The sequence below is a fragment of the Peromyscus leucopus genome, chromosome 8a (genome assembly GCF_004664715.2).
Source record: "Peromyscus leucopus breed LL Stock chromosome 8a, UCI_PerLeu_2.1, whole genome shotgun sequence".
NCBI lineage: Eukaryota > Metazoa > Chordata > Mammalia > Rodentia > Cricetidae > Peromyscus > Peromyscus leucopus.
This window is the reverse complement of record NC_051085.1, coordinates 27,250,061-27,270,920: the sequence shown is the minus strand read 5'-3', so window position 1 is coordinate 27,270,920 and position 20,860 is coordinate 27,250,061.

Genomic DNA, 20,860 nt, shown 5'->3' with positions numbered 1-20,860 from the left:
CAGCCATGGTAGAAGGCCATGAAAACGGGACACAGGTCAGTGAGAATCAGTAAAAGTAACAACACATAGCCAGACATCTAAGGCAAAGCCAGTTAGAAGGGACAGAAAACACTAACGAGAATCTGTTCCATTCAATCCTGGCAGAAGAACATGGGGATTTTACAATTTTGTTTCTTTGGGGTAATTTTACTTTGTTAAAGCAATGTCTTTATCCTCGCCACATCATTTAAGATTGCATTTGGAACATAAAAGGAAAAACTTTTGGCAAATTTAATTTAGCCCAATTTACTTGAGCAAAGAGAGATTTATGAATTGGGCAACCCTAAGAAGCAGGAGAGGTTTGGGGGGGCTCCATGCTGCACTGTAAGCAGGCAATATTCACAGATGGAAAAAGGCAGTACAGAACCAAATCAGTCTGATTGGCTGCATGGGCTCTGCCTTATTTTGGAATGGTGTGATGAGACATTTGCCTTATATGGACATGGCCTGATCAGTTGGTAACCTGTGATTGGCTGAAGTTCAGCTCCAGTTACCAGCTAAGACTCGGCTACTTGTTTCAAGAATATGCTGTTAGTTACACCGAGGCTCGCTCACACACTAAGTTAGATGGCCGTTTGCTAGGAACAGAAGCAGCTTCAGGGCAAATTGAAGTTAACAGTTAGATCTTCAAACATCTGCAGCTTCTTATGACTAAATCCATCCTGGTCCACAATTCCGTATCAGCGATTTAAAAATCTAGAAGTTGTGGAAACTATTTTTATAGCCCTTAAGTGCCAGTATGTTACCTGATCTAAACTAATTTTGTGGGAAAACTGAATTAAGATAAATACTTACAGCCTTTATCTCATTTGTGGTAATAGTCATATATGTTCATGTTTGTAAAATATTTTTTTTAAAACAGAGTGAAATTCCAGACCCTTATCGTTATATCATTCAAAATACTCTGAAACCAGAATCATAAGGGGCCCTAGTGACTTAGTGTTAGTAATTGTGGACCCGAGCTCATTTTTTTTTCTTCTTTTTATGTACTATTGTCCTCAAAATATTTCTTTGATATTTGAAGCTCATGATTGTCACTACCACAAAGAAAACAAATTAGCCACAGTGAAATGACAAGAGACATAATTCAAAACTTAAGAATATGAAGAGTTTTATACATTTTATCCCTTAACTGCCATATTGGTGCTTACATAATGAATATGTAATCTTTCCATAATGAATATATATGGATGTATATGCATATAATACATGCAATATACAGTGCCTATCCTTGGTCAATTAAACAGCAAACTTGAACAAAAGAATTTTGGTGCTGGTCTGTGTGTGTGTGTGTGTGTGTATGTGTGTGTGTGTGTGTGTGTGTGTGTGTGTGTGTGTGATGTGTGTGTGTGTGATATAAACTTAGGATAGATCATAGACATAGTGTGTTAAACTTTTTTCATTGCTGCAACCAAATACAAGACAGGCAGGGTAAGGGAGGAAAATTCTATTTTGGCTCGTGGTTTGAAGAGACTCAGTCTATCACGATAAGGAAGAAATTTCTCATGGAGCAAGAGCCCCATGGGAGTAGAAGTATGAGACAGCTGTTTAGTACAAGCAAGCAGGAAGCAAGAGCTACTCAGGTCAGAAGTGGGTCATAAGCCCCAACTCTGTACCTATCAATTAGGTACCATGTCCCCCCAATTCCATATACACCCTCCCTGAACACTACCACCCTCTGGGGTTCTAGTCTTCAGACACATGAGTCTGTGGAGAATAAATAGTTCACATTCAAATCATAACAAGTGACTCAAAAAAGGCTTCTTGTCATTGTAGATGTCAGGGCACATGCCAACACATCATCTGCACACAATATAGGCCATCAGTCACCTAACTTTCCCAATCAGATTATACAAAATTAATGTTTTTACATATTTTATTCAGTCACTGATTGGAATCTAATTAAAACTGGCTTCCAGTGATAGTTTTGGGGTGTCAATTATTAACTAAATAATGCAGGTAAAATATAAACTTTCACAAAATGCTCTGTAAATATTGGGAAGGAACAATGCAAGGCTAAGTCTTTTACTTTTCTCTGAACTTGACTTCCAAGAGTGTTACCCAGTTTCTTTATTGTTCTTTATTACAAACAGAGCAATGGATTTGGACTGTCAATCAACATTTACCACAGACTGGTCATGTGTCAAAATCTGAAGCAGATTCTGAGAGTTGTTACTGGCAGGTAGAGAGTTGTTCTTTGTAAGGATTCACAGTATTAGTTTAGAACAACACAAGCATAAATTGAAGGAATTGTTGGGTGTATTAATAAAAACATTGATAATGTTTCTAATGTGCTATAATATCAGATTTAATAATATATCGCTATGAACAGTGTCAGTCCCTGGAATTGCTAAAAGAAAGTCTTTGAACCTTGACCAGATTCATGCCTTTATGCATCAGGGTACTTACTGAAAGAGTTAATGGAGGTTAAGGGAGTGCAGTAATGGGAAAAGGATTACCAGGCAAAGGTGATTTCCCAGCTAAATTGGTACCACTCAAAGGGCGAGGTGAGGAGCCGTGGTAGATGAAGAATTGCTTCTGGACCCTTGGGGCTCCCAGAGCCCCAGGACTACATTCTAGCACTTCATGAAAAGCTTCTCTGTTTACATTGTTACAAATAATGGAGATTGTCTTAAAATTCCCTCACACAAAGTCAGAAGTTTTCTATTATTTGCCACAACATAAAAAAAAAAAAAGAAGACTAGTGATTTCTTTCTCTAGAAGTATTGTGGTGCTTGAAAATGAAAGAGAGAGGTCTAGCAATGTTTCATCTTGAATGGCAACAGCATTCTTTGGGGATGATCTCCAGAACTCCTAAGTGAAACCCACGTTCCTAACGTAAAGCTTGAGGCCATTATTACTTAGCCAGCCAGGGGGAAAATATCCAGGTTCCAGCCAATTTGTAGCTGTCTACAAACCGTCAATGCACCTTCCAGGTTAGACCAAACTACAAATGGGACAAGGAGTCAGCCATCTCTTGTGGATGTTCATTTTGGCACTCAAAAGCTCATGCAGGCCTCACAGATGGTTGCTGTCTCATACATTGTAATCCAATCACCCTGCCCACCTGTGTCTCATGCTTACTCTCCAGGAGTCCTTGAAAAACTCCAGTGGCAATTCTTTCTTCTTCCAGATGTCGCCTGTACAAGGAGGGTGGCTGCCGTCACTCCCTTGACACGGGGGACGTGCCTCTGGCTCTTCAAGTCAGACTTGCTACAAGCAAGGCAAAGAGATGCCATCGTGGCATTGCCTTTTACACGGCCTAGAGCTAGTGGAAATGACTGTGTCCTAGAAATGGCCTCTCTGTCAGGAGGCCACTTGTGTCTGTTCTGGCTGGGTGCCATACAGAAAACCTTTGCCGCTTGCATTGTGTGATAACGATGGCAGTGCAGAGGCACTAGGGTCTGAGGAAGGATCCTGAAATGTTTAGCTAGTGACTGTTTCCAAGGCACCATTCTGCTTGGAAGCTGCTGGCTCCTGGTGATGACACCTGTCCTTTCTTTATCGCGTCCTGAAATCTTGACAATTGGTCCTCCATCTTTTCCTCTTGCCTGCGTGGCTTTTATTTTTTGTTCCTTCTAAAGGATGTGCAAGACTTTAAAGGCAGAGCAGGGAGGCACTCTTAAGCGGTGGGTTTGAGAGTTCCTCAAGGCTAGTATTAGTTATGTTTTATTTGAGTGTGAAATATCTTTTTAAAAATCAAAAAGCCTAAAACAAGAAAATATGCAAAGCCTCAAGGCAGCTGTGTAAATCTACACAGACTTTTGGACTATAAAGAGCCAGGCTTAAAGAAATGATAGTGTGTGGGGGGGATCAGAATGTTATTTAAAAATAAATTATGATTATAAGTTAGCGCTACATTTGTTTTAGTAAAATTTCAACACTGTGCATATTTCCTCAAGCTTTTTTCTGCTCACTGCCATCAGCATCGCATATATCATACGTAAAAATTATGTGGAGTATGGCAACGGCTAAGAAAAATTTTCTAGGTCAGTAAAAATATTATTTCAGGAAGAATATTTCTAATAAACTTATTTTAAAGAACTTTAAAAAAAAACCTGATCCTAATTTATACATAGCTTTGAGATGGAACCAGCAATAATAACTTTTGCTGGTGAGATTAAAGAAAATGAAAAGGTAATATTCTTTCCCTTAAGTAGCTTAACACAAAGAATAAAGAACCTATATTCAGTATAGGATTACACACACACACACACACACACACACACACACACACACACACACACACACAGAGGAGGGAGGACTATTTGATGCAGGCTTCTCCAGCTCATTTAGAATCTCAGAGCTTTCGTGTGGACTAACAACCTTAGACTATTAGACTAAAGTGAAGCTGTCCAAACAGAGTGAGCAGGCTGCGGAATTCTCGAAATGTATCACCCCACACGATGAGTTGAGTCTTTGCTCATTGTCAATACTGTCAACACAAAGCTGCCAATGTGCTTATACATTAATAGTAATGGAAAGTGACCTTTGTCCAAAGACAACTCTAAGACTCAACAAAATTCTATTAAGTGCACATGATGTGCCAGGCATTGGGTTAATTGAATCCCCCTCATCTCTACAATTTAAATGACAGAAAGAGCTGACTCTAGGGAAAGTCCCAGCCAAAGGCCATTTAATTAATTTGCTGTCTGGGGAAATGGCACAAAACTGGGAAGAAAGCCCAGGTATGAGGACTGCTGTGTTGTTGTTGTTGTTCACGATACAGTGTTTTGTTGCCCAGAATACAATGTATTCTGCATTCCCATACCTGTAGTAAGCTGATCCAGTCCTCTTCTCCCAAATGCATGCTGTGCACTGAGAACTCCAAGCACACCCTGGTCCTTATTTCTTCGGTGTTGTCGTCTGCACTGGAGTACTTTATCCACATGAGTACTTTTGGATGAACTTCCTTTTAGTAGATTAGGTTAGGTTCTGTACTTTGATCCAACAGGTGAAAGAGTCGTATCTCATGATTTCCTGTAAAAGTTGTCATGTGAACTCAACAGTAAGCCTATGGGTAGTAGTGGAAGAGAAAGCATTACCTATTGAGCATGGGTAGTACTCAATGCTCCAAGTTTTACACAGGGTGTAGATACAAAGCTCCATGAAAATGAACCGCATTAGAACACACAATGTTACTGCCCAGTGTCATCCAATTTCTAGGGAGAATATAAGAAAGAAATCCTGACCTTATAATTCACATCCTTTTTTAAAAAAATTTATTTTATATGTGTGGTTGTTTTGCTTGCATGTATGTCTGTGTACCACATGCATGCCTGGTGCCCTTTTCTGAGTCCAGAAAAGGGTGTCAAATCCTCTGGAACTGAAGTTATAGATACTTGTGGGTTGCCATGTAGGCACTAGGAATGGACCCCAGGTCCTCTGGAAGAACAGCCAGTGAGTACTCTTAACTGCTGAGCTGTCTTTCCTGCCCAGAATCCACATTTCTTCATTAATGGTTCTCATCACCCTGTGCTTTCACTTTTCTTTAGTTCTCCATTGTTATTCAAACTATATTTATTGAGTATTTACTAAAGCATAAGAATTAGTTTGGATGCTAGGGAATTATCCAGGACTAAAAGTGTGTGGAGACTGAGAAATGAACAGAAAGCTATGACACAAATGTGAGCAGATCTGAATGCTGTCAGGTATGTAAGGCACGCACATAACACACTCAGAGAAGGAAACACATATGGCAGAGGTCTTGAACATACACAGCTCGCTCTACCACAAGGGTTCTCAACCTGTGGGTTTCAACCCCTTTGGGGGGGGTTGAATGACTTTTTCATGGGGGTCGCCTAAGACATCAGAAAACACAGATATTTACATTATGATTCATAACAGTAGCAAAATTGCAGTAATTTTATGAAATTTTATGATTAGGAGGTCACCACAATATGAGGGGGCTATGTTAAAGAGTCACTGCATTAGGAAGATTGAGAACTACTGCTTTAAAATGAGGAAGGAAGAGTGTCTGCCTTGTAAAATCACAAAAGGAGTTCTGGTTTTCACTGACTTGGGGAATGTAATTGTAAAAGGACTACACCAAGATTTCCTGGGGAAAGTCTTCTAAATCTTCAAAAACATGGTCCTGGTGTTACTCAAATTGTTTCTGAGCCTAGAAAAAGAAGAAGAACCATAGACCTTTTGATGAAACAAGGTTTCAAAAGGAGCTCATGACCTCTGGACATATAAACGTGAACTCAACCAGGGAGATCAGGTCGTTTCTGGATAGCTTGGGAAAGCATTATAGAGCTACTATTGATTTCCATCTTAATAATAAAGCTACAGTAAAATAACTACAATAAAAATATTTAGATTGCTTTAGGAAGTCAGTCAAGTAGATTGTGAAGTTTCTATGGAAGAATAAAAACTATCCAAGAGAGACTGAAAATAAGATGGGAAGAAAATGGCTTCATTAGATTTTTTTTAAATCAGGTATCATTTATACAGCTTTAGCAAGGTATAAATACAAAAATTACACATTCTAAATGTTTACAATTTGATGAGTCTGCAAGGATTCACCGGTGAAACTGCGATAATGTAGATCGTAAGCAGTCTCATCGCTTCCTCAAGCCTTCATGTATTCCTTGAGGGTTTTGTGTGTACACATGTGTGGTAAGAACTCCTAACAGGAGCTCTGTCTCATGATGCACAGCTTACCACATACTAGAACACGTAGAAATCTTCAATAGCTAGGATGGTGTGATGTTGACTCATGGGTTAGTGGAGAGAGAAATGAAAGAGACCAGACAGCTCCCAAGTGAAGATGCCATGGAAATATGCAAAAAGTGTCTTGCTGGACCAGCGTGACATGGAGCTAGGAAATGATAGGTCATATGTAAAAGAGCATGGGTTTGCAACGTTGTCATATTTGGAATAGTTCACATCAGTAAGGAGTGTGGCGGTGCTTTGTTTGTTTGTTTGTTTGTTCCATTTTGTTTGCAGTGTTGAAGATGAAACCCAGGGCCTCACAGGCTATACATACACCCTGTCACGGAACTCAGTGCTGCTCCAAGAATGACAATGTTTAGAGGTTGATTATGAGGCATAGGAGATAAAGATTATAGGGTAGCATAAATAAGTGAATAAAGAATAAATGTGTAACTTAACACCTCAGTAAATAAAGGAAACCTCTGTGTGGAAGAACACCTTTTACAAACTGTGGGGCAATAGCGAAACTACATTTTCAGTTTTCAACATCCGTGGAAGCAATTGATCCCAGCAAGGTGTTCGAATGGATGCCAAAACCAGAGTGAAACGTTTTGAGGGAATTTCACCTCAGCGATCACTTATTTATAAAGGATAAACAGGGCCATTAAGACAGAAAGCTCTGGCAGATGCTACTTTTATCAAACAATCAAACTGACCATCATTAATAACGAGATGAGTTACTATTGTGGGTCTTTTTGTATTCAATAGCTTTGTGGCACCATGATACAACATTGAACAGAAACAATGGAAGGCAGAGGGAATTTGCTTGGATTTGTGGTTTATGGAGGCTCAGTCCAGCCTGGCAGGGAAGGCAGGAAGGGCTGCTCAGTTCACATCATGACAATCCAGGAAACAGAGAGCAGAATTCTGGAACTCAACCGGCTCTCTCTTGTATCTGGACTCCCATCCCATAGAATGGCACCACCTACATTCTTGGTGGGTCTTCCCTTGCCCCAGTTAATCCTCCACCAAAACCTCCTCACTGACACGGCATCTCCTCGGTGATTCTGAATCCAATCAGGTTCTTAAGATGGTCCACCACATTCCTCATGAGATACAGTGAGAGAGACACAATATGCCCTCGGTTGAGTTCTTTCCAAAGAATCTAACCACAAGGAATCCATCAGAAAAGTTCAAAGTATGACATGCAGGGAAACGACAAACAAATGTGCATTTTGAGACTTTGATCAATCCTAGGATGCTCTGATTTTGGACAACTGGAGACATTTAAATATGGACTCCATACGAATAGTTTTTTTATGCCCATATACGACTGTGTGCACCGTAATAGCTTTGTGGTTTTCTGGAGCAATCTTGTTTCTGTGAGATGTTAGAGAAAATACTTAAGTTCTTTGAAAAAATCCACCTTTATTTTCTGCCATTAAATAGCAAATGTGTTACAATTTCACATAAACATTGAATTTTATACTTTGTCATATTTTTCGCAAAGGCTGTTGTTAAATTTTAAATCATTTAAAGGGGGGAACAAATACACATTAGTATAAAAAAGCAGACTATTTTGAAAGTAGGCATACTATACCATGAGGTGTGTGCATAAACTAATATTAATCTATTAATATTGATTAATTAATATTGATATCTGAAATACCTTTCTTTGAGTAGGTCTTCAGGAAGTTAAACGATAGTGTTACTGAGAATGATATGAGCCTTTGTTAATGAGCATTAAAAATGAATTATGGTTTTCACTGCAGTTTCACTGATGAAAGGAATTTTGTTCAAAACACACAAAGTGAGCAGGCTTCACTATCTGTACATGAATAAAACAGGAGAATCCAGAAAGCCTAGTAGGGTGCATATGATGAGAGATACTCTAGGTTCTTAACCTCCATGTCTTGTTGTTCTGTGATTTTTCTGGAGTAATCTGTCATTCATCCTGTGGGGATGGCTGATCCTTACTTCAGGATATTATTGTGATGTCCCAGAATAAACCTGACAAAGTCAAAGGCATTGTTAAAGTGCCACAAGACAGAGGAGGAGAAGTCACTACATTTAAAACAAAACAAAACAAAACAAAAAAAACAGATTGTGCAATCACAACACTCGAGAGGCAGAGGAAGGCAGATCTCTGTGACCCTCCTGTCTCTGCCTCCATCTCCACACAGGAATACTGGGATTACAGATGCACGTTATGAAATCCAGCTTTTCCATGCACTCCAGGGGATAGATCTCAGTTGCTTGGCACATCCTTTACCGGCTGAACTGTGTTCCCACACCCTCTAGTTACTAAGTTTTAAACAGACACATATGTTGGCTAATTTGATAGGAGAACAATGTTGTCCCGTTTTTGTTTCAGTGTGCACGTCTTTTTAGTAAAACAAAATCCTGTATTTATTCATTTCGGATGGAAATTTGCTTCTTTCTGTTTTAGCTTAGAAACCCTAATCTCCGAGCTCCCTGTCCGATTCCAGTTTAGAATTTCTGCCTGAGAGAGAAACTAAGAGAAGCCAAGATTTTTTATCACCTAAATTAGTTCCTAAGTGTTCAGCATATCTTTGCACTGCAGTACTGGAAGAGACTTGTTAAAATGCAGATGCCAGGGTTGAAAGTAAAAATGAAGTTTGAGAAAGAATATCTAGACTGACACCAAATATGAAGATTATGGGCTAGTATGACTTCTACTAATAGGCTGTGATTTTATGACCTCTAAACTGTGTCTCTTCTGTCAGGTAGTGTAACACGAATCTTAAAAGGTCTTATAATAGCTGGAAGATTTCCTGGTCTTGACCGGCACCAAGGTCTCACAGCCATTTATAAAATTCCTGTGTCCCGCCTGGTCCTGTAACTGCTCAGACCCAAGTAAACACACAGAAGCTTGTATCAATTACAAATTGCATGGCCTATGGCTCAAGCCTCTTGTTAGCTAGCTCTTACATCTTAAATTAACCCATTTCTATTAATCTATGTTTTGCCATGTGTTCCATAGCTTACTGGTCTGTTAGCATATTGTTTCTCTTTCGGTGGTGGCTGGCGTCTCTCTCCTCCTTCTTTTTGTCTCTCTGTTTGGATTTCCCACCTGCCTCTAAGCTCCCTTGTCATAGACCAAAAGGCTTTATTTATAAACCAATCAGAGCAACACATATTCACAGCATACAGAAAGATATCCCCCATCAGTCTTATAATAAAAAAACCAGAGCCAGATATTGGAGTGAAAGCTGAAAGATCAGAGAAACACAAGAAACCACAGCCAACCTCACTTCACCAACTCCTCTGCTGATCCTGTTTCCATGAATTCTCAGACTGAAAGCCTCTGAATCCTTACCCCTGAGGGTCTCAGTTGAACTGCTTAAAAACCTCTAGTTCCTGGTCCTCACACCTTATACACCTTTCCGCTTCCTGCTATCACTTCCTGGGATGGAGCAAGATACAGGACAGGCACCAAAACTACATAGAGAAACCCTGTCTCAAAAAACCAAAAAAAAAAAAAAAAAAAAAAAAAAAAAAAAAAAAGCATGTGTCCTTCTCAAGCAAAGATTTGAGATTTCAATTGCTGAGATTAAAGGTATGTACTACCACACCTGGCTCTGTTCTCAGTGTGGCCTTGAACTCACAGAGATCACAGAACTCACAGATCTCTGCCTCCCGAGTGATAGGATTAAAGGCATGTGTGCCACCACTGTCTGGCCTCTATGCCTAATCTAGTAGCTGTTGTGTTCTCGGATCCCCCAGGAAAGCTTTATTAGGGTGCACAATATATCAGCTATGAGGTAGTTTGTCCCTGTCATTAGAAGTATAAAGCACTTCATGATTGGGAGCCAAAAAGTATTTAAAAAAAATCTTAGATCAGCTCGGTGGTGATGGCACATGCCTTTAATCCCAGCATATGGAAGGCAGAGGCAAGCAGATCACTGAGTTTGAGGCCAGCCTGGTCTACAGTGAGAATCCCAGGACAGCTAAGACCATGCAAAGAAACCCTGTTTTGAAAATAAATAAATAAATAAATAAATAAATAAATAGATAGATAGATAGATAAATAATCCTAAATCTTCTGATGGGAAAGTCACTTATTTTGTCTCCATTCTGCTTCTTCGCTTATGAGGGCAAATATACCCCTAGCCTGGGTGTTTCCTTGAAGTTTGCTCGGCAGTGTTGTGAAAGTGCCAGCTACCCTTGCTTTTTTTCTATTGCTTATTGTGTAGTTATTTGCCCTCATCTCACCTCTTCTTTCTCAGGACAGCCTGAATCTGCTCTGGGCAGGATGTCCGCAGAAAGTACTTTCTGTCTTTCTTTTTCGTTCCTCGTCTTTATGAGTTCTTAGAGAAGTTTCTACACTGTATTTTGATCATATTCACTCCTCTTACATCCCTCCCAGATCCTTCCTCCCTTTCCTACCCATCCAGGCTTGTGAACTTTTTTTTTTCAATTCATCAAGTGTAGTTGGCAGTACCCTTATACTCTTGGATGTGTCACTGGACATAGTCAATCTACCAGAGGTCACATCCTTAAAGAAAACTGACTCTCCCCCTTCCTCCTGTGCCTATCTCCCCTCTTCATGCTAGGGTTTTGTCTTGCCTGTGTGTGTCTTGTGCATGCTGTCTTGTTGTTATGAATTCTCATATGCCCTGCTGGGTCCAGAAAACCCTGCTTCCTTGTAGCCATCCACCACCTCTGGCTCTAACCATCTTGCTGCCCCCACTTCCACGATGATCTCCGAGTCTTGGAAGGAGAAAGTATGATATAGATGCTTCCTACAGGGCTACACTTATTCTCCTTACCTTGACCAGTTGTGGATCTCAGTGTTAATTTTCATCTACTGTGAAAATAAGAATGAGGGTTGATGGATGCATGAATACAGGCCTGAACCACATGAGGAAACTATTTTTCTGATGGTTGATTTCTTATTGTTACCATAAAGGTTGCCTTTACCTTGAGTGGTGTCCTGTGCTTGGGACTCTGACCAGTTATAACAGATGCTCCTTAATTTGAGTGTCCTGGAGGTCTACGCTTCTGTCAGTACTTAAACTATACTGAGTCATACAATTTATATTCAGTGAGCACCTACTATGTGCCAGGAACCAACTATAGATCCATCAGTGAACCAAGTAGACCTATTGCTTCACACCCAGTACCTCCTTAATAAGTACATAAAACAATTAGGCTTGGTATCTTATTTATTTGAATAACCATATGTTGAAGATATGCCTTTGCTGTATATTCAATCTCACAAGAGAAATTTAAGACCTACATGAAGAAAATGTGACTGTTGTAGGAGTCATACCAAAGCAAGACAGGGTAGCAATTAGATTGGAATGGGTCCTGCAGCCGGAGTGCTTAGGGTCTCCTAGAGCCTTGTATTATTAGGTCAGGACATTTGCACATGCTCAGAATTTATTGGGGTTCCAGCCTAGTGACCTGTTTTGGTTCTGGGGGATTCAGGAAGCTCAAACTAACGCAGCTTTCCTTTAGTCTCTCCTTTTGTAAGTGCAGTCATTACTTAATTTCAACTCAATGAAGATGTGTTATTGTTCAGAGAATGGAAGCTGACATTAATAGATTGTTCAAAGAAGATGACAACTAGTTCGAGGTGTAGAAATTAGTAGGGTATTTTCCTAGCTTGGGAGACCTGGGGTCTGATCACCACCATTCTAGTCTCCCACAGAAGATGATAATGTAAAGACTGGCAACAGAAGGTAGTGAGAAAGCAGCTTCAAGGCTCTGGCCATGTCTCAAAGTGTCACTAGCGGCACACTTATCCCACTTCCAGAAGAGTTTCACCATAGTATGAGAAGGAAAGAGGGCAGAAGCCTTGAAATTCTCCTCATGCCTATCTTCGCACTGGGTTTTTGTCTGGCCTCAGCCTGTGCATGTCTTGTGTGCATTTATAACGTTCTGAATTAGGTAGACTATGATACAAGCTCAGTTACAGTTGGCTGCTTCCCATGCATGGTCAGACCCATGAGGGCTGTATTTGAGGGTGGGTAGGGTGCTAGTGAGCACCCAACAGAGCAGAATTTGTTTTTCTCTCAGAAATTATAAAGAGCGAATGTGGGTGCTGTGTTCCAGAGTAGAGACCACGAAGGAGCCTGCAGAGGCCAGGGACAACCATCTGTAGACTAAATAACCCTGTGAAAGGGTTTTGTGTTTTCACGTGTGAGACTGAATCAGGGGTCAGAGCACATGGAAAACAGACAGTGGATGAGGGTAGACTACCTAAAACCCTTTGTTGCTGACGTCCTGGGGGCTATTGGTGCTGTCAAAGACCTCATGGATCCCAAGGATACACAATGCATTCTGCTTCTTGCTAGCAGGCATAGCTAATAGTCTCTTCTCTGTCCTTACATTGTCTGGTGCTACAAGATGCTTTCTGGTCCCTGCGGTTTCGAGTTCACTACTCCACAATCCTCTTCCCCTCCTCCCACCTCATCTAAATACCCCCAGAGTGCTTTCTGTGAGGTTTGACTCCAGAGGGTTACAGGTTTCTTATCATAAATGTGAATCACAGTTCTTGCCTGGTAGCATTACTGTAAGAATGAAAGGCAACGATGTTTGCCAAGTGCCTACTTGGCACTTGCACGCCTAGGTATTCAACAAAGATCATAACTCAACCCGCTGGGAACTGGGACACCCCTCAAAGTTTCCATCATCAGGACATACTCAGATATTGTAAAGCTGTTCACTGATTATGTATGTTTAGTAATGTTTATTGTGCAAAAGTAAACGTGGGCTTAAATAAAACAACAGAATGAATTTCATTTACACCTCACCTAACTTCTCAAATATTAATTCACCTCCGGTCTTATCTCATTTACATTCCTTACTATTTTGTATCTGTTCTTCGCACTTTTCATTTTGAAAATCTCCAACTTTTAGGCTATTATATCTGTAAATATCTCTCCATATATCTTTAAGAGTAAAGACTTTAAAAACATGATATGTATGATCTAGAATGTGTTGAGCTAGAACTGATTAATTGGCAGGCTTTTGTTTTGAGTCTTCCTTGTAGGAATTAGAACATCAAAAGGATAAATAAAAGAGGGCTGAGCCCTGTCACACACAGGCCACATGAGCTATTATCACACTTAAAAAGAAGTAAGAATACTTTAATCACTAACTATTCAAATAGCCAACTATCTCATAAATATCATTATATTTTTATGGTCTGTTTGCTATAGATCCAAACATATTTCTAAATAATGATAGAAATCTTGGCAGCCAGTGAATATCTAGATTGCTACAAAATTCTTATTCATATGTATTGAATGTTATTACAATACAGTAAAATTATTAATAGCATAATAAAGTTATGTATTCAGCCATTTGGATGCTGTTATTAAATGCCTTCCCATTGATAATTATGTGTGAATTCTGTATGTGTATGTGTGTGTATGAATGCATGTGTGGTGGAGGCAAACCTGTGTGGCCAGGTGTGCATTCCCAGGCACACACAGGGAAGCCAGAAGAGAGAGTTGGGTGTGCTGTTCTGTCAATCTCCACCTTATTCTTTTGAGGCAGGATCTCTCACTGAACCAGGAGCTGGGCTGGCAATCCACAAACTCCCATGATCCTCCTGTCTCTGTCCTGGATAGCACTGGAGTTATAGGCATATGCATGGGCACAGCTGGCTTTTTATGTGGGGGATGGGGATTCGAACTCCGGTCTTCATACTTGTGCACCAACCATTCTTATGCACTGAACCATTTCCCCAGCCCTACATTTTTTTTCCTAATTTCAACTGTGCCACTAACTAATCATTATGTCCATGAGCCATTCACCCAGACTATTTAAATGTCAGTTTCAGAATTTAAAGAAGACTGTGTTGAGCTAGAATTCTTTGGTGGTGTTTTTATTTTGTGTTTACTATGTGAGAATTGGGACGTCACAGTGCTAAGTAAAATAGAGCCAAACCCTGCCACACATGATCCACATGAGCTGGGACATCTTTCTTAACTTTCACTCCAGTTTCCGAATCTGTGAAATACAGAGTCATCAGCTATACCTGGAGAGATTTTTTTTTATGTGAGCACGTACAAAATGAGAACATATGGGTGTGTGGATGGCTGCATAGCAATCCCCCAACTGTAATAAATATGGCGTGACTAGCAACTGTTGGTGGAGACAAAGCTAAAAGGTCAGGCAGTGATTGGAGCTCCACTGTCAGCTGTGGCACTTGCTAGCCACAGATGGCTACTGAGCCCTCAAACTACGGCTATCCCAAATTGAGATGTGCTTTATGTCAAGCACATGCTTGATGCCTATGATGTAGCATGAGTAGACACCATAGTAATGGCTAATGTTTGGTGCATGCTGAAAATAACATCGTGACAAAATTGGATTAAGTAAATAAGAAAATATTATTAAAATTAAGTTCACACTCTCTTTCTCCCTCTCCACCTCCCTCTCGAGATTAAGGTCTTGCTACATGGTTCAGGCCGCCTTGAAGATTGCCACATAGCCCAGGTTGGCTTCAAATCCATGATCTTCCTGTCTTGACCTTCTGAGTCCTGTGAGTACAAGCATACAACATCATGTACAGCACTCATGCTTTACACTTGTTTTTGATGAGTAGCCACAGAACAGTCTAAATTCCATATGTGGCTTGCATTATTTCTTTGAGATAGTACCAGGATCCGTCAACTGGTACCATTCCTGTCATTTGAGACCCGTCTTTCTCCTTCTTGTCTATCCAGTCAAATAGGTCTGAAATTGGGTCATGTAACCCATGGGCCTCTCTCCCTTTCTACTCAATCCTTTTCAAATTTCTTGGCAGCTTCTGTTTCTTTGGTAACTCATGCATCTGTCCTGTTGTCTAGCTCTTTGCTGAGTTGAGTTATTACAATAACAACAACAAAAACAAAAACACTTAAATGTTTTCCCTACCTAATGGTTCCTTACTTTTATACTGCTCCTTTAAGCTTTCAATCTCCAAGGCACTCAGAGGCTCTCCAAATTCTTCAACAAGGCATAAATAATGATTGATCTCAATGTGTGTGTGTGTGTGTGTGTGTGTGTGTGTGTGTGTGTGTGTATACACACACAACTGGTGACTCTCAGATGAATGGTCCACCTTATTCTATGAAACAGAGTCTCTCACAGAGACCTGGCTGAGGCTTACTGACTAGGTTAATCTGGCTGATCAATGAGTCCCAGAGATCTACTTGTCTATATCTCCCTAGCATGTGCCACTAGTGTCTGGATTTTTACTTGGGTATTGGGAATTGAACTCTGGTCCTCAGGCTTGCATGGCTGAGCCCTATCCTCAGGATCATGATCTCATCTCTTTTTGACACTGTCCATCTATTCCTCGTCTTGTCTGCATGGGGCTTTTCCTTCTCAGTACGGCAATTCCTCATCCCTGGTCCAGGTCATCACAAAGAGCATGATGGTTACAATTCAGAGAGCAGGGTTGGAATCCTAGCTCTGCATCTATCACCAAGCTTTGGAAAAGCTGCTAAGCCTCTTTAAGTCTCATTTTTAAAAAAAGTATAATAATATAACTTGCTACTCAGAAATTTTACAAGGCTTGAATGAGGTAAAGCACTTATAACATCTGATACAAAGTAAAACTATAATAAATATTATTGTCAAGTATTTCCTGCAGAAATTTCCTCTCCCTCACCAGCCCCCGCCCCCCCCATACATCTTTACACCCTTGGTCTCCTGCATGGACATCTGCAACATTCTGAGCACCCCTCAGTCACAGCTCTTCCCTCTGTGTTGTGGCTTTCTCTTTTCTTATTGTTGCCTTTACATCACGGCTTTCTAAACACGGTCAGAGATGTACAGACCCAGCATTCCCTGGGAACTCACTAGAATTGCAAATTCCTAGGACTAACCTCAGACCTAGGGCTGAGTCTTTTGGGTCTAGGATATATCCAAGGCCATCTCAGACTACTACCCAAACTCAGTGACTATTTGTCAAATGTACCAGGTATTTAAATGAATCCTAATGACAGTGTGGAACCATAGACAGATGTCAAGCAGGGGAATGTCATGGTCTGATTGTCTTTTATGTTAGTTCTTGAAGGCTATGTATAGTAGAGATTAAATGAAGTTACTGGAAGTAAGTAAATCTACTAATAAAAATTTACTATTAAGATTCATAATTTAGTAGAAATGGTAATAATTTACAAAAAGGATACCTTGCTTTAAAAACTTACACATTCACAATAAAATGTATTCTTTTAATATTACGTTTATATATAAAGTTTTATAAGTTTGTTGGGAAAGTAGGTGTTTTATGTGCAAAATTTATAAACAAATACATTTTCTCACAAAATATGATTTAACTTCTAAAAACCAGTTCTAAAATGTTATATGGGTTTAATGTTTGTCATTTTTCTCTGCAGTATAATTTGATGGATTATGAAAGCAAGATTTCTTAGCAAGTTGGTAACCTTACAAAACTAAAATATATTGAAACTTCATTTTTACTATAGAAATAAAAATAGTGTTATGTTGTTTGAATATATATTAGTATAAAGATTATATATTATTCATTTTGTTTTGTATTAAAATGAAATAAAGTAATCACCTAAAAACATTTCAAATAGAGACTATTTAAATGAAAAAGAAAACAAGTTAATATTAATACATAGTGTAATGAGTCCAGCAAGGCCAAAGCCACATGACTCAAGAGAATTAAGAGACAAAGAAGCCCAAGATTGCTCTGTGTTATACATTCCTTTCCCATCTGCAGACACTCCTCTCAAAAGTTGGGAATTAATTGACCCTGTCTTCATGAGGACATAGTCAAAGGTTTCACATTATCATGGTCATAATGCCATCTCTAGGAAACCAGAGCTTTTAACTGGTTTTAAATCAAGTCCTTCACTTGGATGACCCTGATAGTTATCCACTCCATGTCTTTTTCCTCACTAATAAAAAAATTTAGGAGATGCTGCCATGAAAGGTTTATAATATTGTGACTTTACTCCTGGGAATAGGCTCTTAACTACCCAAGAAAATAAAAACTGGGATTCTAGCGTTGCAGTCTACTTTCAAACTGGCTCTGGGAAGGCTGGCTGTCTAGAAAAATGAAACTAGATTCCTATCTCTTACCCTGTACAAAAAAATCAACTAGAAATATCTTCATGTAAGACTTGAAACTAACAGAGAAAAGCAGAAGAAGCCATTTAAGATACAGGATTAGGCATATTCTGAAAAGGACGCCTGTATCTCAAAAAATAGTAGAAAGAATTGACAAAGTAGTTGCCTCACAGCAAAGACAACACAAGAATAAAGACACTGACTACAGAATAGCACAACAACTTTGCAAATTATTTATCTGATGGAATTAATACCCATAAAACATGAAGAACTCAAAAACTGAAAACTCAGAAGAACAACATTCTCCAATCAATAAATAAATGATCTGAACACTTTTTCAAAAGAAGTACAGATGACCAAAGAGATATGAAAAAAAAATGTTCACTATCACTAGCCATCAGAGAAATGCAAACCAAAACTATGTTCAGCTTCATCTCATCAAGATCAGAATGGCTATCGCAAAAGAAAATAAAATCCACGGAAGTAAGACTGTCAAATACTGGCAGGAATGTGGAAGAAACAGTCTTTATACATGGGCAAGAATGTAAATTAGTGCAGCCACTACAGAAATCAGTCTGGAAGGTCTTTAGAATGTAAAAATAAAAATGATGCATGAACCAGTTATGCCTTCCTTATATACAAAAGAACCAAGTTCAGTAACACAGCGTGGAGAGCTGTGTGCGCATTTTTTGTGGTACCACTCAGGACAGTCATGGTATGGAATTAGCTTGTTGCCCATCAGAGCATGAGTAGATAGAGAAAATGTGGTACACAGATAGAACAAGGTACAAATCCACTATAAAGAATAAAGAATGTATGTCTTTGTCAGGAAAGTTGTGTTCTTACTAATTGAAATAAACTGAACTCAGAAAGATACATATTCCCTGTATTCTCTCGTATATTTAATCTGAGAGATGGGTGGAGAGAGAGAAGTGGGGGGAGAATAAGGAAAAGGGAAGAGGAAGATTCCTGTTAGTGAAGAAGAAGGGGAATGTGGAGAGGAGGGATTATCAAGAGGGATGGCTTGCATGCCATCAAAGTTGATTATATGTATATGCGACAATGTCAGCATGAAATAAATATTTTATGCAAATAATATGAGCAAAAATGTGCATGGGGATGGGGAGCTAGCTTAGCTGATAAAGTGTGTGTAGTCCAAGCATGAGGATCTGGGCTCAGATCCCACCCTATGTAAAAAAACTAAGCATGGGGGTATGCATCCATAAGCCGAGTAGAAGGACAGAGAGCAGTTGATCCCCAGAGCTAAGCTCATTCGGTGAAATCAGTGAGAGGTACTTCCTTAGAAAATCAAGTTGAGAATGGCAGAAAAGGACACCTCACAGTGATTTCTGGCCTCCATATGCACATGCATACACACACACACACACACACACACACACACACACACACACACACACACCATGTACATGTATATACAACACACACACATATATACATGTACAAAATGTGGCCATCATGCATCTACATGCCTGTGGATGTCTCTTGGAGAGAAAATGATGAAAGGAAACTAAGTGTAGAGGGGAAAGACCCAGACTGAAGAGGGAGGAGAGGTTAGAGCATAAACCCTGAGAGATATGAAAGGATAAGGATGGGATGAGTATGGAAGACAGAGGGAAGAGTTCTGGTGTGCAAGTATGGGGGACATAGAGTCCGAGACTAGGAGGGGGTTGAGAATAATGCGGTGAATCTGAGTGGTGCCATTCCCAAAGGTCCCAGAACTCCAGAGTCTGGATTCATACATCCCCTGAGACAAGGTTGCTCATTCATTTTTAGATAGCTGAGAGAGGTAGACTCTTAATAAATCTGTAAATTCAGTTCCGTGGTGACAAAATTAGACGTGGTATGCAACACCAGTGACTTTCCCCTTGTTTCTAGTGGACAGTGCCTTCTTTATGCAGGCCCATTAGGTTGGAAGATTTCAGTGAATCTATCACCTGGGGAAAACTGATTCCTAAAGTATTGTGTGTTGACTGAGCAAAAAATGATTTTAAACAAATTCCAAAGCAGGGCGACTAAATAGAAAATTTCCCACGTGAAATGTTGACATTTTAAAGAATGTGTTTTTGAAGATAGATGATGGATTCGGGAGGTTTTGATTGTTTCTTGGATTTTTAAGTGTTTCTTCACATGAAACACATATTTATATGTTTTGCTCATTTTTCTCTCCATTTGTTTGCCTTTTGTGGGAATTTATATTGTAGCTATCAAGCCCTTTCCTGTGATATATATGTTTCAAATATTTTCTCCCAATCTCTTCCTTGGCATTTAAGCCTTTAATCCATTTGGAAATTTATTATGGTATTTGGTACAAGACTAGAATCTAATGGGATTTTTTTTTCTAGCTGGAAGCCAGACAATTTCACATCTTTTACTGAATAATCCATTGGTCTCCATTAATCTGTATCGCTTTTTGGTAAGGCTCACATGTAGAAGGGTCCATTTCAACATCATCTATTGTGTTTTAATCAATTGCTCTGAAAATTCTTGCAAATGGGCTTAGCCATTAATTGCATTATTATATGTGTGCAGGGGAGTATTATTTCAAAATGACCTCTTATTATTTTTAGTATTATATCTGGGGTTTAGCATGATTTTGTCAAGTTAGGATATAAACATTGGTGTGAGAGTCTACACAACTGATTGTCAACTTGAGAGAACCCAGAGTTATCTTTGGAAACAAATCTATGCCTATGCCTATGAGGGGTTTGTAAATTGTGTTAATTGAGGTTGTATGACATACCTGATGTGCAGGCAGCATGGGTCCGTGGCTGGGGTGCTGGACTATACACAAAGGAAGAATGATCCACCCGCTAGTGTTCTCGCCATCCCCTTCCTGAGTACAGACACATGACCAGCTTGCTTCAAGCTCTGGTCACCATGCCTTCTGTGCCCTGACATACTGGACCATCACACTGTGAACCCAAATCAACCTGTCCTTCCTGGATTTTCCTTTTTTTTTTTCTTTCTTTTTTTTTGGTTTTTCAAGACAGGGTTTCTCTGTGTAGCTTTGTGCCTTTCCTGGAACTCACTTGGTAACCCAGGCTGGCCTCGAACTCACAGAGATCCGCCTGGCTCTGCC